Source organism: Macaca fascicularis, chromosome 6 (genome assembly GCF_037993035.2).
Source record: "Macaca fascicularis isolate 582-1 chromosome 6, T2T-MFA8v1.1".
Lineage (NCBI taxonomy): Eukaryota > Metazoa > Chordata > Mammalia > Primates > Cercopithecidae > Macaca > Macaca fascicularis.
Window position 1 is genome coordinate 31,614,045 of NC_088380.1, and position 27,693 is coordinate 31,641,737.

At 37.4% G+C, this 27,693-nt stretch overlaps 1 long non-coding RNA gene and 1 pseudogene across 3 annotated transcripts in view; both read left to right on the forward strand.

The window, feature by feature from the left end:
- Positions 1-27,693, forward strand: part of LOC102143678 (uncharacterized) — a 42,318-nt gene that overhangs the window by 13,275 nt on the left and 1,350 nt on the right. Inside the window, exon 2 of one of the 3 annotated variants that reach the window (XR_010587181.1) lies at positions 2,581-2,757. The exons of 1 other annotated variant lie outside the window; for it this stretch is intronic. This is a non-coding gene — a long non-coding RNA (uncharacterized lncRNA). Of the gene's footprint in view, positions 1-2,580; positions 2,758-19,633; positions 19,718-27,693 lie in introns of all 3 variants that reach the window. One more of the 3 variants, XR_010587180.1, reaches the window with a different exon arrangement.
- Positions 9,107-9,691, forward strand: LOC102143283 (large ribosomal subunit protein eL19-like; annotated as a pseudogene).

The window sequence follows — 27,693 nt, forward strand, 5'->3', positions numbered from 1 at the left end:
AATATCATTTAATTAATATAAAATTAGCTTTACATTCACAATTTATTATATGATAGAAGAAATAAAGCTCTATTACTTGTTACTTCTATCTTTTGTTCTAAGATTGCATTAAAATTATAACTTACAGCTTTTTACATTTATAGCTATAACAAGATTTCAAAAACTCAAGAAAATCAAATGCTTTCTATAATACTGTACACTGATAATAATTAGATAATGATGATCTAAAACCCCTCTAAATGTTGATGTGCCTTTTAAACCTTAATTCACTCAGCATATACTGCTCACCAGGTTTTTGCACAGGACTATGCTGCGGTCTTTGGAGATATCAAATACATGGCACTGCAATACAATCTTTCTTTGAATTACAATCTAATTATCAAGAGACGAATGTATTATTTGACATAAAATGTCAAAATGTAAAATATCTTCAATGACGGTGCAACATTTTCTAAATTTTTCAACTAACTCAAGCTCTTAACGTCTCCTACACAAGTGCTTAAAAGAAAAGGTGTTATATGATAAAAATTAATTAAGGATGGAATTAAGAATTCAGCAATGCAGTTGCAGTCTGCCATGCTTTCTGAGATGAGCTCTTCTTAATCTGGCACACGCTTTCCCTCTCACCCCCTTGCATTAACCAGGTTTGCTCAAGCCATAATTATGATAGTTTGTTCCATAGCTGCGGTATCTGTATGTGCCATTTTTCACATCTCTCCCCTTTTTACAGCTGATGAGTTTGTCTTCCAATGTCTACATTTGCAGTTTGGTTCTGCCAGGTTTAATTAGTTACTGCTGGTAATAATATCGGATCTCATGACCTACTTGTTTCTCTATCTCCTTAGTGACTGCCAAATGGAACAAATACACATAATCAGAAAATAAAGACTAAAGACGCTATTTGAGCGGAGGATAAATTAAGGAATAATCTACTATCAAACAGAATAAGAAAAGCATAAGCATGCAGAAAATGCAATAATCCCTCATTAGAACTCCCTTAACCTTTTCTGCAGCTCACATGCATCCACGAGGACCTCCAGCATTGCCTAAGAAGCTGCTTGGAGTCTTCCTTTAAGTTAGATTTTTCTTTTGTTTCTATCATATTGTCTTCCACTCCTACTATCCATTCAGACACCCACGGAAAAGTTATAAATTGAAAAGCCTTCTAGAGAAAGAGCTACTGTGAACTAAGTAATGCTGTGATTTCTAGAAAGCTTTTAATTTTAAGCACAAATGGAAATATGCATGTCATGATTGATGATGTGCTGAGGCATATGTGTTTATGACCTTCAAAAATAGGTTTCAAATACCAAAAAAGAAAAAGTTCTTTAATATGCTACTTTTATTGTACTACCTCACTGTGCTTGTATCATTGGTTTGTCATCATACATATATTTATAGCCAGAAATCCACCTGTCTTGGTTAATATTCCAAGTCAATTAAACTGTGGGAAAATCTCAGACTAAACCTTAGTGTTACGCAGGAGAACATAATTTTTTTAATTTCAACTTTTATTTTAGATACATGTTTGTTACATAAGGATATTGCACCCGCATAGTGAACATAGTACCCAATAGGTTGTTTTTCAACCCACAGTCTCATCCTTCCCTACCCCCTGTAGCAGTGTTTATTGTTCTTATGTTTATGTCCATGTGTGCTCCATGATTAGCACCCACTTATAGTGACAGCATGCAGTATTTTGTTTTCTGTTCCTGTGTTAATTTGATTAGAATTATGATCTCCACATCCATCCATTTTGCTGCAAAGAACATGATTTCATTCTTTTTTATAGCTGCATAATATTCCCTAATGTATATGCACCATATTTTCTTTATCTAATCCATCATGGATGGACATGTAGGTTGATTCTACGTCTTTGCAATTTGTGAATAGCATGGCAATCAGCATACGAGTGCATGCATCTTTTAGGTATAATGATCTAGGGAAAATACAATTTAAGACAATAAAACCTTGCTATAAAACTGAAGAAATTTAAAGTGCTCTAGCTGTTTAGTTAATGCTCTCTCATTTCATTCAACAGTGTACTTTTTATCTAAATTACACTATAACTGTCTCAGCTCATCTGAAAATCCTGCCATAGAACTGAACTTAGAAAGTCAGTTTTCATAGTGAGAATATTCCAAAACTCCATTAAACATTTTCAAAGCCAAAAAAAGTCAGTCTTCCTTGAGAATAACTTAAAAAAAAATTTTACACCATTCATATAATAAAAGAGTCATTTAATTTATAGATACATTAATGATATGCCAATATAAAGAGATTCTGAGTCTTGGCTAAAACAAACAAGATAAACAAAAATGAATCATTTGCATATTTTAAAAATTTATCTTATGAAAGCACTTGGGGATTCTAGACAGAGTCTAAGCTCCAGTGTCCAAGTTTACATAAAACATCATTTGGGGGAGTTTTTTATAGAGCTCCAATAAATGCCAAAATTTCTACATGGGCCCTATATTTATTAAGACAAAACCCAAGTGATTTTCAAAAGATTGAATTCAGGAGTCTTGATCAATTAGACATTTCTGTTTTATAAGTTTCATCTTTAATTTTTTTTTAAAGGATGGAACGTGGCAAAGTTCACGAGAAGGAGCAAACAGTATTTGAAGACCTCTTTGAAAAGTCTCCCCAGGAGCAGGAAGATAGGCGCCCGCTGTACCAGTCAGAGACACCACCCTACTGTGATGTTAATAAGATGAAGGGTACTAGTACAAAAAGCCACAGTAATTATAGGAAGAGGTAAAGACTTTTCTTTGTTATTCACAGACTGCCTCTCCATGCAGCCTGCACGTTAACACAAGAGTTTTTGTTACACTAAATGCACATGTGAATTAAACATTTCTTTAGAATTTTGCCTTTCCCTAATAGGTCAGAGAAGAACCACAATAGGGACAAATCACTGCCAATCATATAGGATATTAGAAGATGCCTACATCTCCTAATTCTTTTGTTCTGCCTTTCAAGAAAGTTATTTTGCCACCAATTTTTCAAATACCTGTCACAAATATTAATGCCAACTGGTTTCCAGAATCATGTGGATTAAAGGGATAATAGACTAACAAGACCATTTTATATATACCCAAGAGGGCACCCAAAAGTAAAATACAAGATAGGGAAACAGAATACAGTCATGGAATTCCTGTAAAATTTCTTTAACATCTCATTGAGTCTCTTCTGCAGAAAAACAATGTCAAAAAAGAGACGGAAAACAACATTGGCTTTTAGCCAAGTGTGAAGTTCTGTATTTAGTAATCCTGAATTGTCACAATAATCATGCGATTATTTAGCTTAATGTGGTTTCCTGAATATATAACTGAAAAGAAAAAAAAATGGATTCTGATCCGCTGAATCCAAGAATGTATGAAATTCTAAAACGAAGTTCTTGTGCAAAAGCTTGGCATGAGTCTATTTCCCTAAATGAATCAAGTGACAAGCAGGGAGGTTGTCAGGAAGTAGAGATATTTCTTTTTCTTTGCAAAAGGAGCAAGCATATATTTAAATCCCTAGTTGGTTTAACTAATTGGTGTGGAGTGAAGTAAATTAGCGGCCCTAATGCAGACAGTTCAGAGCCTGACAATATGGGAGCATGTAGGTTATGATCTGATCCTACGTAATAGTGGCTATGCCCTAAACACAGATTATGGAAAGAAGATAAAATAAGCATGTGTCCCTGACCTTGAGGAGAATCATTTCTAGGACACTGTTTCAGCCCTCTGCATATATGATTCACTTAATATTTGCCTGCTTTTCAGAACTTAAAAAACAGGATTTTTTTCTTCAATGATAGAGAAAGGTTGAACCATTGAGATGTAATCTGCTACAGATAATAAGTGAAAAGGTCTAAATATGCCATAGACACTCTCCCACAATTCTTTATGAATGTGGTCTGTGATTTATAATTGCTTTAAAGAGTCAGGCTCAATGGTGGGGGTGGTGTATAGCTAGGGAGAAGTGGTCAAAGGGAACGCCATTCTTGGGGCAAGTGTCTTAATTCACGATTATTGCATAAGCTCACTCAGACTACACAGATATAGAGAATGTCCTTAGAATAGAAAATCCTGGACTTGGAAAGAAAACAGTGGTGACCAAATCCAATCCTTCCCCATAAGCAGAAAATGACCCTGAAACATCTAGGATTTTACAGCACTCAATCCCTCCAGTGATTAAGAGCTTTCTGCCTTTGACAAGCCCAAATCATTTTTGGACAGCTGTGACTACGAGGCAGGGCTACCTTTTACACAATTGATATCTGCCTCCCTGTGGCATCTCTCCATTGGTTTATTCCCTAGGATTTCATCTAAATTGCTATGAAAATATTGAACAACGCAGGGTCAGAGTCCTCCCCCCAGATATGCAAGGATCACCTGGTTAACACTCCTTGCTTAACCTCCTGAGGCTCCCCTAATTGTTCGGTTCTCTGTGGGAAAGCAGCCTCTGAATCTAAGGATAGTATCTGTGTGCTGCCTATCAAATGCAGAAGAGGGATTTTACAACCTATCAAACTCAAAAGAGGGACTTGGCAAGACCCTTCTGAGTGATTTCACTTTGGCTGTGAGTTATTAGCACTTCTCTTTTAAGTACCAGCAGACCATCTTTTCTAGAATTTGGCTCGAGATAAAGGCGGGGTGCCAAAACTGATTTCATATACTTCTCAATGTAGTCCACAACTAACCCTAGGCCTACTAAAAAAAAAAAAACAATTACATCTCAGCATCCTTATAAAATTATAATTATGCCACGGTTCCAACATTGGAGAGGAAAACACTGATTTGACACTCAATATGTCCACATGGGACAAAATCTCTTCTGAGAACATTTACATTTTTAGTGATATCTTACAACATCTTAAAATAGCAACAACAACAAAAATCCTTTGGTGTGCAGGAGGACCACCAATGTTTTAAGATGGTGTTTTTTAGATCTATTTCCATGGAATATGCATGTCAACCTCTCATTTTTCTTCAAGCTCCTCCTTTGGCTTCAGTATCTCCACACTTGCTTTTCCCTAAACTTCTCTGACTTTCCTTTGTTAGTCCCTTTTACTATATTCTCTTCCTACACTTGTCTGTTATTGTTGGCGTTTTCCTTATTTTCTCTACATTATTTCCTTCAATAATATCCTCCCGTGACTTCAGCAACTGCCAAAAAGTCAATAACTTCCCAAACCTGTATTTCTGGCCCTAACAACTTCCGGGAGCTCACTCATGAGTAAAACCCCATACTCTGTCATCCCTGCCTTTGGATCATGCTGCCTTCTTTATGAAAGGCCCCTTCCTCCCACCTTTCTGACTGGCATAATTTAACTCACTCTTCATAGCGCAACATCAATGTCCATTCACGTTTGTAACTGGCTAATACTTACCTCACTGCACGACACCTGCTATATGGATGCATATGGCTTATCCCTAAGCCATAAGCTCCTTGAGGACAAGAACTGCAGCATATCCACCTTTATTTTTCTAGGACTTAGACTAATGCATGAACTATTCCAGGGGCTAAATGAAATATCAGTTGAATGAAATAGAATATGAAATGAGTTTCTCACTAAGCAGAGGCGTTGAGGTGCCGGTGCTTGCAACTCAGTCACTGAATACGTAAAGCAAGTGCTTTTTCAGATGGGTATTTGTTGTGCATGCTTACAAAGCATGCATGGTTTATCCTCTCAATGGCCTGTGCTTAATGCTCCCTAGGTACCCTGGGGCTTGGTAATCTTTGAAAGCACTGCACCAAAGTTAGAAGCCTAGCAAGCATGCACAGATAATGGCATTTAAAGCTAGAACTTCGCCTTCCTGTTAGAATAACCCAACTAGCACATTCTCACAATAAAACAAAATATTTGTCAAAGTTTATATGATTTCTCAGTGAAATATTCTGCAAGCTATGAAATGTAGCCACCTCTAAATAAACATAGCAATGCATAGCATAGCATCCCAAAGTAAAACTGAAAATCAGTTATCTTTTCAATGCAAATGAACATAGAGAATCTCAAGTCCCACAGTACTTCCTGTGTCTTCTAAATTCCCATGATTAAATGTTCCAAGTGTTTGTTTAGAATGGTCTTGATGTTAGTCACAGTGTTACAGTGAGAACCATGATATTTTTACAGAGAACTCCAGGATCTGAAGGAGCCACAGAGACATGGTTGTTAGCAGGAGCAGGGACAAGATTTAAAGGTGGATGCTGAAATGATCAATGCAGCCTTTTTGTGTGTGTGTGAAAAAGAATGAATAGAAAGATTTGTAATGAGATGAACAGCACAAAAACAAAGGTAACCCATAGAATATCACGAGAGAATATATCCTTCCTGGGGAGTATCATGCACTAATGGGAAACACAGTTAAGTGAAAAAGAATGGATAGGTTAGGAACCAAGAGCAAATGAGCTTCAACCATGTGCTAGGCATGGGCTGGGTGCTGCACACTGGTTGACACTGGACATTAGAAGAAAGTTGATCTAATACCTATTTAGTCTCTATTTTTAAAATGAAAATATTTATTTTGAGATTAGCAGCTTCCTCTCTAATGAATCTTATGTATCCTGTATGAATACTTTGCAGCTATAAATGAAAGAAGTCAAATGAGAGTTTCTCTGTATTCACCCCACTTCCAATCCAGAGATTCTTGTAAATGATATCTGAATCATATCATTACTTGTCTTTTCTTTGAATAATGCACATTTGGATAATGGGCAAAGTAAATGTGCATAACATGGCAGAGAATGAGCGAGGTTACATGAGTATAAAATACACTCATTAAAGAAAAAAAAGTTTATCATGGAGGATCAGCAATATTGGATGGGACAGTAAAATGAATATGTACCTATATATAATTAGAGAAAGTATTTCTTTCATCTTTCTCCATTCCCTGTGGCACTTAAGTGCACAAGAAATGTTCTTTGAAGTCAAGGAGCACCGTCTACTGGATTTGGAGAACATGATGCTGGGAACAATTCAAACGGAGTTTCATTTTCTAAAGTACAGATGAATGTCTTAAGAATTAACAATGTAGAACACGATAGGTAAAAATGAACAATGTGATAAAAACAAACTTGAACATGCTGCTCAATGCCCTTGGATTTCTAATAATTACACTCTTTCTCTGAACCTCCTTAGGGCTCGGGTATAATTAAAATAGCAATTACTGACAACAGCAAGATTTTCTCTCATAGATATATGAAATAACTAGCAGCAACATAAATGAGGATGAATGTAAATATTATATTTAAAAGTTTCACATCATACTTCATAGAATGATAGCTTTTTTTAAAAGTGTATCTCTGGGTATATAATTTGCAAGTGCATAAACATAGAACTTCCAAGTTAAGAATGCCCCCAGGTAATGAGAATGAGTGCTGCTGTCATATGACATTGGCAAGCCTCTGAAATAGTGCAGCACTGGATTTCTTAACTTTATCTTGCCAGTGTTCAGTGATAAGAATGGAGGGAAATCCATACCGGGCCACTCTTACAACACAGCCCCCAGGGAACCATGCTCAACCCCTGGCACAGGGTGACATGTCTGATGTTGCTCTGCTACATTCTCTCCCACCTCACACTTTTTCTCCTTCTGAAGAGTAGAGTTATGAATGTCTAAGACAAAAGTCAGCATCATCACCTGCTTCTAATCAAGATATTTCATTGTTTTCTGGAACACAGACAGATACCAGTTCTCCCTCCAAAGGGACACATTTTCTAATCAGCATGTCACTAGTGAAAGCACCAGCACCCTTTACTCAACACCTTTACAGCTGAGTTGTATGCACAGGTCGATACCATATCATGGATAGCATGCGACCAAGCCCATTTATGGATTTACAATAAACATTAAAGAATATTACCATGGCTACATACATGGGGAGAAAGTACAGACACTAAATCTCCAGCTGATTGCCATTTCCTTTTATAACAACCTGGTAGTCGTGCAAATTAGTATAACTCTTGAATGCCTTTAAGGAGCAGATATGAGTTTAGTGGGAGTTGTGGCTCATTGACTTTAGTGGGAGAATATGACTCAAATCCTCTGAGTTTTAGAAGGTGATGAGTTAGTTTAGGTTAAAGCAAACCTTGAAACATAATTTGATTGGTTTTTCCTCTATCAGTGATGGATGCTTGATAATCACTTTCTGCCTATTATATCAATAAATCAACTGCAATTCAATTTTAATCTGTAAATAAAGTTAAATCAGGGCTATGAGCAAATTACACGCCTGCATTAGCTACTTAGAGGTGTCATTACTGTCTGTGGTTATTGAGCCAAATATAGATATTTGAGTTTTTAAATTCTAGTTTCAAAGAAGCTGAGATAAATTTGTTGAATGTTCTTACAAGAAACACCATACACTCTGAGAAATTGGTACCTGCCTGAAATTGCAAACATAAATTATGTGATATCAGAACAAATAAGGATTTCTAGCTTCAAGCACCAAGTGATATTATCTTCAGATTGTCAGTAGGCATGCAGGGAACACAATATAGAATGAAGTTAAATGCTCCTCATGGAGAAGAAAAATGGGACAATAATTCCATCTCGGCCTAAGAAATTAAAGCTAGGAAAAATACACAGTGTGTCAACCTGCCGTGTTGTGCTGTGCTCACAGTGGACTCCATCATACAGGCAGTGTTACAGCACCTAGCACGTTATGAGTGCTCAATAAATATCACAGAATGATATTAACCAGTGCAAGGCACCACAGGCTCTAAATCTCTAACATAATGGGACATGTCTATATGAATGTGAAGCACAGCAGGCTGGATGAAAGCAAATGTCAGCCCAGGAGATAGAAAGGAGACTGGCCAAGCCTCTGTGAGAATGGTGAGAGTTAGAACCACCCAGAAAAAAATGGTGACCACTGCACTTAGTTCTGTTTGTGTGGACAGATCAATTCCTCAGCCTTCTGTGACTGAAATCAACTAAGGAAACCAGAGTGTAATTTTTTTGCCAGTCATATTTGACTCACTGCACCCTTGTGACAAGTTACTGAGAGGCAAACATTCCAGAATGATAACTAATTTCCAGTTAATGGGGGCTATAGAAAGTCATGCATACAGAGCCCTTTCCTCATTCCTTTCGCTGCTGTGGCCACAGCCATAAGCATGCTCAGGCTTCAGAAGAGACTCGCCTCTAGCATCCACCACTATGGCAAGAAGAAGGTCTGGTTGGACCCCAATGAGACCAATGAAATCGACAATGCCAACTCCCATCAGTAGATCTGGAAGCTGATCAAAGATGGGCTGATCAGTTGGAAGCCTGTGACTGTCCATTCCTGGGCTCGATTCTGGAAAAACACCTTGGCCACCAGAAGGGCAAGCACATGTGCATAGGAAAGCAAAAGCATACGGCCAAATGCCCAAATGCCAGGGCAGGTCACTTCGATAAGAATGAGGATTCTGCACTGGCTGCTCAGAAAGTACCGTGAATCTAAGCAGATTGATTGCCACATGTATCACAGCCTGTACCTGAAGATGAAGGGGAATGTGTTCAAAAACAAGCAGATTCTCATGGAATACGTCCAGAAGCTGAAGGCAGGCAAGGCCTGCAAGAAGCTCCTGGCTGACCAGGCTGAGGCCCGCAGGTCTAAGACCAAGGAAGCACAAAAGTGCGATGAAGAGCGCCTCCAGGCCAAGAAGGGGGAGAAAATCAAGACTTTGTCCAAGCAGAAAGAGACCAAGAAATAAAAGCTCCCCCTTTGTACATACAGGTCTCCATGATTACATAGATCAGCCATTAAAATAAAACAAGCCTTTATCTGCAAAAAAAAAAAGGTCATGCATGCATATTCTGAACAGGAATGTGTATGTAATTTTATCACATGAATAAAAGTTAAAAGAAATCACCCATAATGCCTGTTAAAAACCTGAACTTAGCACAATTTTGCTCCAAATTGAACTTGAACAAGACTTCCTACAGATTTTAGGATATTAATCAGAACTTAAAAGATATGGACAGGTATTGGACTTTTAAGATAAATGTGATTTTCTTGTATCTTGTTTAACTTTTGTGTTGTCAAAACCACTTCCCTCTTTGAATTAATTATTTAAGTTATCAAGCCTTAGACGGGTTTTGTTTGTTTCCTTGGTTATATTATAGGGAAGAGTTGAGGAAAACAGAGCTCACCAGGATACTGGGAACTGATGTAAACACACTGAAAGTCTAATTCCACCAGTAAAGCAGCCAAGAAAACAAACACCGATTCATGTACAGAGTTCACAACACAGGATAAGGGGAGCTTAAACAAAGCAAGGAGTGGACTTAAAGGGGATTCACATCGTCTGCATCTGCTTTTCTGAATTATGTGTTAATATAGGTTCAGTGGGTAAATCCTAATGCATATGTTGGAGATGTGTTTTTTATCTCAGAGTATCAGGGAAAAATAGTGGAAAGAAAAATAATTATATATATATGTACATATACAATATGCATATATTATGTATATATGCATATTATGCAGAGAGAGAACACAAAGATCTCAGATTTAGTGATTAAACAAATTGGAAGGTTCAAGTGGCTCACTCTACGACATACAGGACAGTGTATCTAAAATAGCTCTAGGTCAGGCATGGTGGCTCACAACTGTAATCCCAGCATTATGGGAGGTCGAGGCAGGCAGATCACTTGAGCCCAGGAGTTCAAGACTAGCCTGTGCAACATGGCTAAATGCTGTCTCTGCAAAAAATTAGCCAGGCATGGTGGCACACACCTGTCAGCTACTTGGGAGGCTGAGGTGCGAAGATGACTTGAGCCTGAGAGGTCAAGGCTACAGTGGGCCATGATCTTGCCATTGCACTCCAGCCTGGGTGATAGAGTGAGACCCTATTTAAAAAAAAAAAAAAAAAGATAGTTCCATCCATTTTACTTCACAGAAAGTCCTGGAGTTGCAGGCACTAAGTTCATATTCAATTCATATTCAGAATAATCATATTCATATTATAAGTATAGCCTTCTTTGCGAATCTAATCAAAATAGCCAGAGCACCAAAACAGCATTTTCAGAATCAAATTTGAAATAGTCTCATAAGAAGGGCCCTAGAGCCTTGCCTCCTGAATTGTCACATTCACTTAAGATTTGGTACTGTTCTAGTATCAAGTATATTCTGTTTTGCAGACTGGGATATTGTTGTATTAGTCTGTTCTCACAGTGCTATAAAGAAATAGCTGAGACTGGGTAATTTATAAAGAAAAGAGATGTAATTGCTCACAGTTCTGCAGGCTGTACAGGAAGCATGATGCTGGCACCTGTTCAACTTCTGAGGAGGCCTCAGAAAACTTACAATCATGGCAAAAAGTGCAGGGGGAGCAAGAACATCTTACATGGACAGAACAGGAGGAAGAAAGAGAGGGAGAAGGCACTACACACTTTTAAACAACCAGATCACACCAGAACTCACTATTGCAACAATAGCACTAAGAGGGATGGTGTTGAACCATGAGAAACCGCCCCATGATCAAATCACCTCCCACCAGACCCCACCTCCCGCACTGGGGATTACATTTCAACATGAGATTTGGGTGAGGACACAGATCCAAATCATATCACTGTTAGAGACCAAAGCTTTACTAAACCAATAGCAGGGCATATCAAACTCTTTTAGTTTTTCATTCATCAGTGGGAAGAAGGTGAAGCCCACAGACAGTAGAATAACTCCACCATTCGCACTTGTTCTCCCAAACCATTCAACAAATGTGTGATCCATGCATCAGAATCAGTCCCCAGCTCTGTTAGCACCTCTCCCTCCACTCCCTGCAAATCTTAGCCACCAAACCCATCCCTCATAGTCCCACCTCACCACAGTGATTCCAAGTGTTGGGGAAATGTACCATTCTTCAAAATAAAATGGGCCTTCTTCTTACTTAATTTTCACTTAACGATCATATTGATTTTGCCATAAAATTCCATAGTTTTAACTGATTTCCATAGTTTTAACTTTTAACATAATTTTGGAAAACTGATATTTAACAAATTCATACCTATTTTGCTTATCTGGCATTCCTTACCCTGATGAGCAACTATAGTTTATATTCAAAATCTCCTATTCTCTTCCCTGAGAAAATTATCATATAAAAAGAATCAATATACAGTCTCCTTTCAGAAAAAAAAAATATGATAATGCCCTCTGTTTCAGAACACAAGCCACCAATCTTTGCCAAGCATGGAACATTAACAAAAGTGGATATGTGGAATACTGGCTAGCACAAACTGAGAAAAGCTCCTAATTTCTCTTTACCATTAGATAAGTAGACTCGAACCCAACAGAAGAAAGTTAATGAGTAGAGGATATTGAAATCTTGGAGACCTATTGACCAGATGTTTCACCACCACTAGAAATAATGATTGCTTGCTAAAAGCCAAGCTGATAGACAGATATTTACTTCCATTGTTTATTGTAAGGAAAAATAAATGAGTAATAAATAAGAGTAATTCCTTACAATAAACAATGGAAGTAAATTATATACTCAGTAAAGGCACAACAGGTTAATTATTTCCAGAGTTACGGAATTTAAATAGAAGAGCATTTGTCTAAAGAGCATCTTGTCTACCATAATATGCCTGATGAGTAGTGGTTCATCCTGTCTATGGTAGGAAAATACTTCCCAGAAGTCAATGATACCACTGTACAGCCTTAATCACTAGAATTACTTTTCTCTTACCAAAATGTTAATGGTAGTTACCCCTATGGAAGTGGGATGAGGTAAGGGAAGCAGGGCTTTCACTTTTACATTAATTGGATTTTCCATAATGTATTAGTCTGTTTTCATACTGCTATAAAGAATTGCCTGGGACTGCGTGATCTATAAACAAAAGAGGTTTAATTGACTCATAGTTCTGCATGGCCGGGCAGGTCTCTAGAAACTGACAATCATGGTGGAATGCAAAGGGGATGCACGCACCTTCTTTACAAGGTGGCAGGAGAGAGAGCCAGGGAGGAACTGCCAAACACTTTTAAACCATCAGATCTTGTGAGAACTCACTCACTATCACAAGAACAGCATGGTGGAAACTGCCCCCATGATCCATCACCTCCCACCAGGTCCCTCCCTCAACACATGGAGATTTCAACTGGAAATGAGATTTGGGTGGGGACACAGAACCAAACCATATCACATAACAACAGTATTTTAGTTTGTAACTCAAATAAGTAACAACTGATTCGAAATCTGATTTCATTTACTTTCCTTGTTTTACCTAATAAGAGGCCCAAGGACCATAGATGAAACTCTTTCCACTTTGTTGCTTAAAGACTGAGATCAGGTTAACCTCTGTCTTTGCTTCTTTGTAACAATCAGTCTCAGTTCCTCCACAGACATTTTGCTGGGTACTGTTGGGAGAAAATTCTTCATGGATCTCCCATATTTCTGCACATCTTGCAAGCAGAGACACCAGCTGCCTTTCTTCCTGACAAATTTTTTCAACAATGTTTGTGTAACGAAGAGTCTTAGAAGACAGAAATAATGTCTCCCTCTAGAACAAAAAAGGCAGACATCCTTATTACCCGTTATAATAGATTTGGGTTTCCTAAGCTTAGGGTTCCCCGCCAGCAAAGCAACCCACTGGATGTGCAGATGTCACCTGGCCCTCTTTGTATTGCCCTATAGGAATTGGGGCTTAGGGGACAGATGCCAGAAGATCTATAATTTTGGGTACTACTATTACTATGAATAATAAAGTCTTTTGCCTCTGACCCAAGAGTCTCCTGCATTCTTCCAACATCTATGAAACTGCATCAGTCTCATCAAAATCTCAAGACCTTTCACAGGTTTTTGCACATACTTTATACAGCAGAGTTGAAAATATGTTCTTGTTCTTGAGGAGATTATAATCTAAAAATGTCAAACTTGTAAATTTTTGAAATACATATAATTGGATAAGCTTAAAACTGTATTTGAATACTTTCAAAAATAAAATATAAAGAAGCAGAGTTATAACGGTCACAAAGTCTATTCAACAAAGAGGAAAACAAAATCATCAGATACATTAAGGATAAGGGAGCTTCCTATGATCATGAAAGATGTTTTTCCTTCAGTTGTGTATACAAGCTTGAAGGGTTTTAGAGATGGCAGTGACATTTTACCCCCATAACCTATAACTCAAACGTTCCTGATGTAGTTTGGATATTTGTCCCTACACAAATCTCATGTTGAATTGTAATCCCCAAAGCTAGAGGTGGGGCCTGGTGAGAGGGTTTGGATCATGGGGGTGGATCCCTCATGGCTTAATACTATCTTCATGATAGTGAGTTCTCATGAGATCTGGTCATTTAAAAGTGTGGCACCTCCTTCCCCCACTTTCTCTTACTCCTGCCATGTGAGACACCTGCTCCCCTTCATCTTCCACCATGACTTTAAACTTCCTGAGCACCACCCCCCACAGGAAGCCAAGCAAATGCCATCACCATGCTTCCTATAAAGCCTGCAGAACCATGAGACAAACAAATCTCCTTTTGTTTTAAATTACCCAGTCTCAGACATTTCTTAGTAGCCATGCAAGAATGGCCTAATACAGCTCCTAAACATTTTGCCTTTTATGTTCGTCTATGGGGTATTGATGAGTCATATCATAAAAAGGTTTTCCTCACTTGCTGAATCCCCTGGGTCTACCAGCGTCTACTTTTAGCGCTCCCTCCTGAAGCCATGCCCTGGGCTCAATATGTTGAGGAGCTGATACAGCAACAGCTGATTTCAAAGACTTGGAAAACTTCAGTTCAATCAGCTTTACCACTGCTGAGACATTTGCCTTCTTCAGCCAGCACTTGGGGAACTCAGATATCTTAAACTAATTGAGCACTTAATATACAGCTATAAATTAATCACATTGAAATGTTGCTAATTATTTCATTAGCTCCCAACCAATCTAATCTAAATAATCACTTATTAGGACTCATCTGCTAAATTTCTTTAAGTATTGATTAAACTATGCTATAAATTACGTATGCAGATAACATTTCTGTGTAATTTTCTGGAAATCCATATATATAACGAAGGAGTGTGTTTCCAATCAGTTTTCTTTTTTTTTTTTTCCTGCAACATATACAGCAGTAACTGCAATTCATAGCCACATGAGTAAAGTAAGGTCAGAACAAATTTTCATCCCACCAGTCCCAAGGCAAACTGATGAGCACAAAAGCTCTTTGCTCTCCCTTTTTTTTTCCCCCTGAACATCTTGACTGGCAGGCTGGGAGATAATCCTGTTCAGAGCTAATGTGTAGTAACAAGATTGAGGGAAACTGACTTAAGAGGCTTGCATCTGGGCCAGGACATATTGTATCGATGCCATATTTAAAGATGTTCCCTCTGTTCACCTCTGTGAAGATAAATGTCTGAACACTGAGCTTAAAAGCAAAAAGTGAGAGAGACACTCAGAGATGGGTGATGAATTGTCAAACTGTGGAAAATAACTTTCACCAAAGAAGCATGTTTGCTTTGTACAGAGGCAGGGAGTAAAGAAGAAATGGAGAAAATAATTAAAATGCTCTTCCTTCTTTAAGCTCTGTTAGCTGGAAACCAAATTCTTAACGGGTGTAGAGGAAGCTCAGCTATTTTAACTCATGAAGATGAGCCCTCTTGAGCAACAAGAATAATAGAATTCAGCCTCCTGTGCCCAATAAAATAGGCCAAAGGCCTGGCTGTGCAATTCATTTGGCAATTCATCAGCACTATCCCATGTAAAAGCATCTATAATCATAAAATGCTATTGCAATCTTTTATCAGCATTTAACCTGATAGTCACTCTTTTCTCAAGCTGGAGTATAAGAATCTCATGAGTATGGAACTCTCTAATGCGTCTTTGTTTTCTTTCTCTGCAAGGCTTAGTTCTAAGCCTTTTCATTAGGACAATTTCAATGAGTAAATGTTCATGTGATTTGCTGATGACATTTGAGAATTTAGACAGTAGCCTAATGGTGGAATTCAAGCTTTTAAACATGGGAATTTAAAGGTGAAGATATGCCCTTTTCTTAAAAGCCTAAAAGCCATCAATCATCCATTTAGTTTGCCCAAGCACAATTTTGGAGCCTAAAGAGACAGACAACAACAGGTGGCCTAGGACTCTGGAAGTGAACGTGAAGGACCACCAACATCAATACCCCGTAGTTTCCACAAGGTATGGATTGTGACAATATACAGTTCCACTCTACTGAGTTGCAATGAAATGTGTGTGTGTGATCAGCAAATCAGTGTAACACTAATCTTAAGTTATGACTCTTTGCAATGAGCTGAACTACTGTATTGTCAGAGTACCTATGAGCTTCTTGTATTCTCTCTGGATAAAGCTACGTGACTTGTTTTGCAGTTCTCTCAGTATCTGTATTCGCTGTCAACTTTGGTGACTTTTTTCAAAGATCTACCAGTCTGCACTTTAGGCACTGCATTTAAAAGTATGCATCAAAGGGCAACATGCCAATGCTGCCAATGACATCAGACAACTTATAGCATAATTATATTTTTCCACAGATTAAAAGTTGATCATACTGTAAGCTTCATGAAAGCAGGCACTATATGTTTTCTTCCTTCTTGAGAAGCACCTAGAATTATATCTGACATATAAAAGACTCTATAAATATATACATAAATGAATGAACAAGTAAAACTAACTTTATTGTACTTGTGATTTGAAAAGCCTTCTATTAATCTATTTTACCAGATAGATTCTGCTATACCTAAATTGTCTTGAGAGTGTCTCTATGTAAGGAGTTTCTTTTCTGGAATTTCTCCAAAACATGAACCCTCTGATTCTGACAACTTCGAATATCTTTAATGATTTCTTTAAAGAGCACTAAAATGACAGGCTACTAAAAAGGAGATAACTGTACCATCTCTTTTTGTGAATAGACTTAGCAAGCATTTAAGGAGCCTTAACATCAATCTTCCACAGCTAGATTTATAACACATTCATTTTATGAATCCCTTTGACTTGGATCCTAAAGCCCCTAGGCACAATTTTGCAGGGAATTCCTATGACACACATCCATTAGACTGAGAAGCAGGAGATACAATTCTCCTAGAGGCTGGTAGTCACCTACTTTGATTATTCTGCATAGTAAGACAGGTTAGGTTGTCAGGTCATTATCTGATGGATATTGCCAACGACAGGAAAAAAAAACAGGGCAAGGGGGCCTTAATATTGAATAAACTGAAACATATCCAAGCCATGGGAAATATTTTATTAAACTAACAGTAAAAACTAGAGTTAGTGTCTTCAGCATTCATTCCAGTCTAAATGAATATTCATTTGTGCCTTTTTTGGGACATTTAATGAATCTATGCTTCATGAAGAAAATAACACGGTAAAAAGAGCTACTAGACTTTTCATTTTGCCTTGGAGATTGGCAGAATTATTTTTAAGGTCCTCAGGTCTCCCTGAATAGGTAACAATTTTTAAAAGACTAGAGTGCATGAGCCAAATGTGACCCTGAATGAGTTCCTGTCATCTCTTAATAATACACAAATCAAATATCTTTACCACACCTGTATAAATTTTTAAACATTGTTTTGATATATATCCCTTGACATGCATATTTGCAAGCCCATCAGCACTCCCTCCAAAAATGCTTTACAATTAAATGTAATTGTAAATGAAATCAAAGGGTCATAGAAGTCTATGGTTGGTAGATACCATGTAATCATCTTGCTAATCGTCCCTTCCCCTGGACGTGTCATTATAGAGTAACCCTGACAAATTCTGCTTTAGTTTCTCCATATATGAGGAGCTCAGTAGCTAGCAAGATACACTTCGTTACATAAGCAGCAGTAGATATGAAACAATTATTTCCCATAAAAATAACTTCCACTTCTACATCACTTCATGCAGTTTGCACTGCATTTCCACAAACATCATCCCATTCTCGCCCCAAGACACTGTGGTCAAGTAGGAATTATTAATACTAATCTCCAGGTAAGAAAATTGAAGCTCAAAAATATATAAATATAAAATTTTAATAAAATGGTCTAATTTTCACATTTCAACCTATGTAATAAAACCAAGTATAGATCTGATAAATATATGCCCTTGGGATCTGTCTTCATTTCCTTCAAAATGCATCCCTGGCTTGAGTCAAATAGTGCTTATTTAGATCCTGATGAGGCTATAGAAGTAGCACCTTCTTCTGCTTAAAGAGGTCGGGGGGGGGGGGGGGTGGGGCGGGTATAATTGCTACTACTGGAATAAGCATGGTGCTAGAACAGCTGTTCCCACAGAACAAACCAAGATGGTTTAGCATATTAAAGATCCATAAAGAACATATTAATGACCTATCATGTCTTCACAACTAAAGATACTAAATGTAAAATAGTAAGCTGAGTAATGGAAAAACGCCCTTTTGAGAGGATTTTTTTCAACAATTTATAAAGCAACAGGCAATAAATGGTATCTCAAGTGCAATCATGATCTTAAAGTAAACTTGAAAGAGTAGATTCTACATTTTATAGTATTTTCTGTCATCACAGGCATTCTTGAATGTGCAAGTACTGTTCTGCCATTCAGCCAGGAGCTACATGTAAGGAGTCCAGTCACAAGCTTACTGATTTTCCATCTTAGGATACAAAAGAAGTCACTTCTTCAATTAGAGTACAATGACACTAATGAATGCACTCTGGTTGTTCCCTTTCTTACAAGACTTTCTTATCTGGCAGCTCTACTGATGTGATGAGAAGGCGATTTGCAAGTCTGATTTGGAAGTTTTTTTGATCACAAGAGACTAGGGAGTATAAAGTCTCCGCTTACAGTCTTAGGGACATTATAGAAAATTAGCTCTGGTAATGTATTGAAATTATTCAAATAGAAATAGACTCAACTTTGTGATCCTTCCTTCTTAACTTGCACAAGAACTGTGATGTAAATGAGAACTCTTATGGTTATCCTCTAGAGACTTCTGTTTAGTAACTGAATCTCTTCGAATTTTGCATTATACAGCTCTCTCTGGTCAGTGGGCGGGAATAGAAATAGAGATATTGTCAGGTCTTCAAATATTCTATTCATTTCCTTGATGAATTTGAATCAACAGTTCTAAACAAGTTTTAATACTCAATTGGCAAGGTTTGTATGCAGAAAAGCTAAGTGCTTTGCTTTATCATTTTGTACATATACATGACACCATCCATCATATTGCTCTCCCATATTATCTGAACATCTTGAAAGTAAAATACTCATATTATTATAAGAAGTGTTATTTCTAGTCTACATATACTAGAAGATAGAAAATCCTAGATAAATGCTGTATTAAGCAAACTACAGCACTAAAGTATTATTCATGGAACTAAGCATAATGATAAAAGCAATCTACTGATAATATCATGGATAAGTAAATGTGGAAACAGTCAGAAAAATATTTCTTTGCTTTATGGTGCAAAAAAAGAATGTAGTCAGCCTATTGGTCCCTGAAAGACAGATGCATATAATGTAGTCTGTTCCACTATAGAGCACATTCTATTAGACCAGTGGTAAGGCTGAACTTCATCAGTTTTTGTAGGGGCCACCTCAACTCCCTTTCCATCTGGGTGATTGAGAGCACTGCCAGGTGGAGATTGGCCAGGTGCACTGAAGGAGAATAAGATGTCAGAAAGGCAAAAGGTAATTTGTTTTCTCCTCTGGGGTAACCTAGATATGTTTTTTTTCTCCAAACTGTTCAGTTTCAAGAAAATATGCCTATGCCAAGTTTTGAATTATTAACAAGTTTAACATCCATGTGCCACCTAATGCAGATGCATTTGGAGGTAGGTGAAGATCAATTTTCTGTTCCTAATTTTTAATTGAGTCTAATGACCAGCAATGACCTAGAAGGCCTTCAGTCTTGGGAGAAAAAGCATTAAGCAGATCTGGGGAATGACATACTTCTCCTTGCATGAAGATTTTTTATTTCAGACTCTGTCCCTGAATCTGCCAACATGACAATGCTCTTCAATAATAAAAAGACGTGTTCTGAGCTTCTGCAAAGATGACATCTGCTTGAGTGACAGCCTATTCCCGCACGCTGGTTCCTCGGCTCTAGTTACACAGCAATCTGTCAGCCACTTAGATGGCATGCACTCTAAGAGTTAACATACATTATTTTTTTTAATCTGGTAAAATAAATGTCTGGCCATAATTCTTCGGGTGGCAAAATTGCTCTCCAAAATAAATAACACTATTGAAAGGTTAATTACTTGATTAATGTGTATCTTCCTGCAACGCTTGCTCTTCATTTAGACAGACTGAAGAAGCTCCCTCTATATCTTATTTTAAATATTTTCCTTTCCTTTACTTTCTCTGTTTGTCCAAAGAGATAATTTCTGATGGGTCTTCAACACATAAAACATTATTCTACTTTTTTTTTGGTTGTTGTTGTTTAAAAGATCTGCTTTCATTATTGACATGCAGATAACTTGATTGAAAGTGGATGAGCCATTTTTCACTCCCCTCCACGTGGGTAGAGCTGAGAAATATTTCTCATCATTAAGTAAAAAACATTTTACTTTTGTTTGGCATGAAAATGACATAAGTGCTCTCCTTCACTATCTAAGGCATCTGGAAAGTGAAAACCTTTCAGCACATGACACAAAGTCAATCTTTTACCCTCCCGTTAACGTTAAAGGTGACCATGTAGGCAAATTCATGTACATACAAATATGCTTTATTCAGAATCCAATTAGCAATCAGCATTGTGTTGCTTTTCCAGAGCAACTATAAAAACACAAAATAATGTCAGAAACTCAGCTTGTATGTTTGAAAAGAACTGTGGGCATTAAGGACAAGAATATTATCTATTTACTCCATCTGAAGACCTTCCACAAGATCAGTGGTAACCCTACAGACAGACTCAAAAGTGACTGTGCTGTGGTCAACAGAACTTTTAGATAAAATTGGTCTTTTGCCCTCCTCTGCCTCTGAAGTTTCCAAAACTTCCTGAGGAGGTGGAAAACACATGCAGGTATGAATAATCAAAGAAAACTTTCACTTTGTGGATTGTATTTCCGTAAGAAAACGCTCTATGTCACTGTGCACAGGATGGATCTGCCAGCTAACGCTGGTAGAAGGAATGAACTATGGTGGACTGAGGAGAGGGGAAAAAGTGGAAGGAGAAAAAGATAAGGGGGAGAGAGTAAAAGAAGCAGGAGTGTACTGGATATATTTCCAAAGGAATCAACAGAATATGATCACTCATGATTCTGTTTTTCTAAAACATCTACAAAGCTTCTTCTCTTGATCTAATAAATCCAGTGAGAACACATATTTTTATTTTCCTACAAATTTGATTTCCTTTATTCTTCAAAAATAAATAAAACATGTATGTCTAAATCAATTTTAGTAAATTAGGAAGACCTACCAGAAACAGAAGACACTCAGAAACATCTTTCACAGATAAATACAGAGAAAATGGGGACAATATATTAACAGGTATTTTAGAAATACCTATTGGAAGAAACTTTTACATTTAATGCATTCACAAAATTTGCAGTTATGCCTCCTACTTTTTGGGGGATAGAGTGTAAGATTGCATAGGCAAATAGAAAGTATCACTCTGGTTTACTATGGGGTGGTGGGTTGAGGCGACTTGCTGGGGTATAGTTATCTGGATCTCCAAACAGGTCCGGTGAAAATAAAACTAATGTTAAGTGCTAGTAGGAGAAGTAGCATCAGGAAAGAGGAAGACAGAAATAAAACCAAAAGAAAAGGCCCACTGATCCTACTGTATTTGTTTTCTACTATTGTGTAACAAAGTACTACAAACTCTGCAATTTAAAACAACACAGATTTATCATCTCATAGTCTCTGTGGCTCAGAAATCTGGGCACAACTCACTAGTTCCTCTGTTCAAGGCTGCGATCAAGGTGTCAGCCACCCACATTCTCACCTTGAACTCAGGTTCCTCTTCTAACTGTATATGATTGTTGGCAGAATTCAGAATTCAGCTCCTTGCAGGTATAGGACTGAGGCCCTCAGTTTTTAGAGACCACCCGTATTTTCCTGTTATGTGATGCTCTTCATGGGCAATTTATATCATAGCAGCTTGTTTGTTTGAGGTTATTGGAAGAGTCTCTCAAGTGCATGCTAACAAGACAGAGCCGTATATGCACGTAGGTAGGTAGACAAACTAACCTAATTATGGGAGTAACATCCCATCATCTTTGCCATATTCTATTGGTTAAAACCAAGTCATAAGTCCCACCCACATTCAAGAGGAGGGAATAATACAGGGTATGTCCATGGAGTTACCCTAAAAGCTATCCGACACAGCTGTGAAAAGAATTCCCCACAGCTCATAATAGAGAGAGCATTCCTTACATATCCAAGGAGCCTTTTCTTGGCATGCAACCTCCTATTTAAATGCCAAATCAGTCCTGCAAAAATATTTATTTCTGGTTCTGATCATTTCTCAAAAACAAAATGAGAAATATTCTAGTGTTCAGTGGAATGTAGTTGTTCATCAGTGTGTAACATTATGAAACAATGGTGTGAACCTACTTGATGACTGTTTCAAATTATGGCTTAGTTGATATTCTAAGATGTCTTCAAAAATGCCTTCCTAATGTTTTGTTTCTCTGATAGGAATGGCTTATCATGTGAAGACAACTGTAAACATGCAATGAAATGACCTTATGAGAAAATTAATGTCTCTATCCAGCACCAGGATGTAAAAGGCTAGAACTCAATGGTGTGTTTGAACAGGTTGTTAAGGAGACAGGAATGTCCATGCCTCTGTTTAAATGCTGACACAGACTCCTCTAATATATGCTGCTTTCAAGAAAAAAAAACAGTATTGACATCTTATCCAACTTACTGAAACTAGTATTTGATAAATTATACAAAAATGAAATTGGTTAGCACAGGGAAGTTTTAGATGCGTATTTTCCATAAGCATTTATTTAACTTAAAAGCAAATAAAGGTATATTTTTGCTATTAGTTTGATGTCAGCCCAAAGCAATATTGAATGTCTTTATTACAACTGATGGGATTTCCCTGTTGTCTTTCAGAGTGTACCATCTATGATGTCTAGTTTTGTTTTCCTTAAAGTGGAGAAAGAACACACTAACAAAGTACAGGTTTTTAAAGTGAATGTTCCAGATTTTAATATTTATTTATACATCTATTTGAACAGCAATTGTTAGTAACTCACCTCTACCAAATATTTCAAAAACGTTTTTCAAAACGATCAACTCCCTTCCATTCTATCCTTATATTTTATGAGTAAAATGCAATTAACTTGCAAAACCACCATAACCAGTTCAAATAACATTAACAGGTTTAGGACCAAGCCCAGCTAACTTTTGGTAATGGTCTTACCCTCAAATAGAGCAGTCTACTAGGCATAGCACTCACGGAGTGCTTTGGGCAATAGTATGCTCCAAGAAGGAATGAAGAATGTCATTTAATCCAGCAGGTCGGTCAAGAGAAGGTCATTTAAAGGGGCTTCTGCTCTTCAAAGATACAATCAACTTTCACACATTAAATATTTGTTGAACTTCTACTATGTGCTAAATCACAGGAATAAGTGCCTGCTACTCCTCAGAGGAAAAAAAAAATGATTGTTGCCCTTGAAGATCCCAATACAATTACCTGAAAGATACCATTGCATTTGTGTGTTTATAATATACAAGGGGTTGCTATCTGTTTTAACCCTAAAAAGCTTTTGATGTTAGCCTGGATTCTGGCAGGTGCTGAAGAATGGTGAGAAATTTGCTGAGGTCCTAAGGTTATTGCTTGATGATTTATGACTCATCAGTCCTTAGTTGAAAGTGCCCTGTCAAATTCATTTTTTAACACCAACAAACATGAGGTTGAATTGTAAAATAGGTTCCATTTAATCCAATTTATTTTATGTAGCTGTGCTCAAGGATGCATGAAGGGGCCTCTGCTACATAAGAAATTCTTTCAAAGAGTATCAGAGATGAATATTTACCCAAGAAAAACCACAGGGGTATATTCCAGTCTCCTCCCCTACACCCTGTATTTAATCAGTCACCAAATCACATCACTCAAAACTGTCTATCCTCCCCACTAATTTATGTCCCTGCTTCCCCCCACCACAATTTTCCATGTCACTGCTTTAGTACAATCCTAATCTCCCAAAAAATTCCCTATCCTCTTCCTGACCCCAATCTTCTACCTCCAGCCCACACCCACAGAGCTTCCAAAGTTCACAAATCTGTTATGACTCTCATTTTTAGAGTCTACTAAGGCTTTCCACATTCCAAAGAATAGTGGATAAGCTTCTCCAAATGGGACATGGATTTACCGTATTTTACCAGCAACATCTATGATTGTTTCCACCCATGTGGTCTAATTGCAGCTTCATAAATCCATCTCCATTTTTCTGCAAGAATACAAACTTTTTAAATCATTTTGTATCATTGCAATTCTGTTCTGTGTTTTGGAAGCACCCCTTTTCCTTAAATTTTTGGCAAACCTCCATACATCCTTCAAGATCAGCTCTTTACACTCTTACCCAAATCTTTCCATGCAGTTTGGTCACAAAATTTTAGGCAGCTCTCTTTCATAGCACCAATTCTATTGCACAAGTATTTACTGAATCTCAAACAGTGGGTTGGGTTCTAGGGATATAGTAGTAAACAAAAACATTGTAGTGTACTATTATTTTTGTTTATTTATTGTATCTATTATGTTTTAAACCCTGAGAGAGCAGGTACCATATCTTACTCATTTTTATATCAATCACAACTATTTAATACAAGGCACCCATACCAGGCACTGTATTTATGTTTATTGAATGAGTGACTGCACATTAATGGCATTAAACATAATGATAACATAGTTTTTGGTTTTTATTAAAATGTTTCCCATGAACTGTCCCCAGGATTTTAGAAAATACATGGGGGCGGTATTCTGAAGTGAATAGCCTTGTTGCCCTTTGAGCTTTTTAATTGCAAAAACATTTTTCTGTGCTTATTGAATTAAATATGTTCTCATTAGTTTAAAAATCCAAATGGATAAATATATCTATTCCCATGTGTGGAAGTGCAGAAATTGTAGAAATCAATCCACCATTTGGTATCATATACATATAGTAAATAATCAGATTCAGATTGACGTGGATTTTCAATGAATTGGCTATTTCTTGTTTAGGCAATAGTTTTAGAATCATATTTATGCTTTGAAATCTTCTAATTGGGGTAGAAGGTAGATTATTAGTTCCATAACTTAATAGAAATGTAAAACTTTTCATATTAATTGCAACTCAGCAACACACCTAATTTCTTCACCACTTACATATCACATACCACCTTTACAATATGTACTATAGTGATAGTGTAATTGACATGCAGTTAGAACATTTTCCCTTTTAGTCAATTGAGGTTTTCGTCAAAGCTTTTAAAGATAATTGAGGATCATAACTTTCTGCTCATTCAGTTTCTTGAAAATCTTATCTACCTTTGATTATCTGGCAAACCTCTAATGATAGCTGTTAATTTAAATGTATGTGTTAATACCTTGCCATAAGTGTAACCAGAAGTTTTAAGACAATCCTTTATCTTGCAAAAAAGTAAAGATGAGAAGGGGAAAGAGCCAATATTCCTAAATTCATCCATTATAAAAATGAATTTTCTGTTATTTCTGGATATTTTGGCAGAAAACTTCAGTGAAACACTAGTTGTGAACATTAAGATGTTTTATTAACTTGGAAACATACAGTTACCAAGACCAACTCTGATCAGAATGTGCAATTCTTCAGAATGCATTGCTGAAATAATAATTTGCTGTGTGTGTGGTTTACTCATTTAAATCCCTGAAGATATTTGGACCTTTTGATCATCAGAGCCTGTTATCACTATAAATTTTCAACTACTAATTTCACACATTTGAATTAGTGTCACATGGACACTTTCAAAAGCAGGATGATAAAATCTAAGATTTTGTTGGGAGCAATGTAAGTAATTTGGGATTCCAAATAGTGTATTATAATAGCTATTCGGTAATAGAGAACAAGGTGATCTTTCTAAAAAGAACCATTACGTACCACTAATTTTATGTGGATATGAATTGTCCAGTTATCTAGAAATTAAAATGTATAAAATTATGCTCGTTGAAAATTGAGAACCAATGTGTTAACAGTACTAACTGGAAGTTAATAGTCCTAATTGGAAGGCATGGATTGTTCCAGAACAACGAGCAACACACGTTGGAGGAGCATAGAAGAGAGTATACATATGAAGGAAGGATAGAGAGAAGTTGATGGTCCCCACAACAGACTGCCTGGTCAGCTGCATCCATCGCCTATCCCAACCTGTCCCTTGGTAGACATACAAATATCTGTAGTATAATATTTTTAATGACTAAATGAAGGATAGCACAAATAAGAGAGAAAGTGGCTGTAGATCCTTGAGAAGGAAACAATATTGGCATATTTTTTTAATTGCTTTAAAATATTTACAGTGTTTGCACTGCCCTAGCTTAGAATTTTTTTTGTTTGTTTTTTGTTTTTTTTTTTTTTTGAGACGGAGTATTGCTCTGCCCAGGCTGGAGTGCTGTGGCACGATCTCGGCTCACAGCAAGCTCCGCCTCCTGGGTTTATGCCATTCTCCTGCCTCAGCCTCCCGAGTAGCTGGGACTGCAGGCACCCGCCACCACATCCGGCTAATTTTTTGCATTTTTAGTAGAGACGGGGTTTCATCTTGTTAGTCAGGATGGTCTCGATCTCCTGACCTCATGATCCACCCCCCTCGGCCTCCCAAAGTGCTGGGATTACAGGCGTGAGCCACCGTACCTAGCTAGAATTCTTATACTTCAAATTAGTGACATGTTTCCTAAGGACATGTGTTAGGTGATCATCTAAATTGAACCACATCTGAGATTTCACTTCAAAACCCTTATTTAATCAAAGACATTCATACGTGATCCCGCAATCTCCATCCCTGCCTTTCACACATAGGGACACAAAAGAAGGAACAAAGCAGCAGCTGAAATCACTGAGATTAAGATGCTACTGTTCAGAATGAAGATATTAGCAGAGGACAAAGCTAAATAAAATCTCAGATTCTTATCACCCAAGTTCATTGGCAGTCTTGGAATGTAATGTTTGAATAATAAAACTAAAATGTTTTCATTGTGCTTACATTTATTTAATAACTTGAAGTTTGGGACTAATTCATGATAGCACTGTCTTTATAATACCACCATCCTAAGCATTATTGACCACCACATATGTGTCAGTTGCATTGCATATATGTAAATCTATGCTTCCAAAATACTTGAAAGTATATTTGGTTTTGTTATTAAGTATCCCAGGCATTAGTCAGGAGTTTTTTGGTTGCAACTAACCAAATACCCATTTGGATTAAGTGAAGTAAAATAATAAATGGGGCCAGGCATGGTGACTCATGCCAGTAATCCCAACACTTAGGGAGGCTGAGGTGGGTGGATCACCAGAGGTCAGGAGTTCAAGACTAACCTGGCCAACATGGCGAAATCCTGTCTCTACTGAAAGTACAAAAATTAGCCCAGTGTGGTGGTGCATGCCTGTAGTCCCAGCTACTCAGGTGGCTGAGGCAGAAGAATCACTTGAACCTGGGAGGCAGAGGTTGCAGTGAGCCGAGATCGTACCATTGCACTGCAGCCCAGGTGACAGAGTAAGACTCCTTCATAAAAAAAAAAAAAAAAGAAAAAGAAAAAGAAAAAAAGAAATGAAATGGAAGGTACTAAAATTGACTTCTGAATCAAAGGAGAAACTGGCCAATGGGAGGGCACCCCTCATCT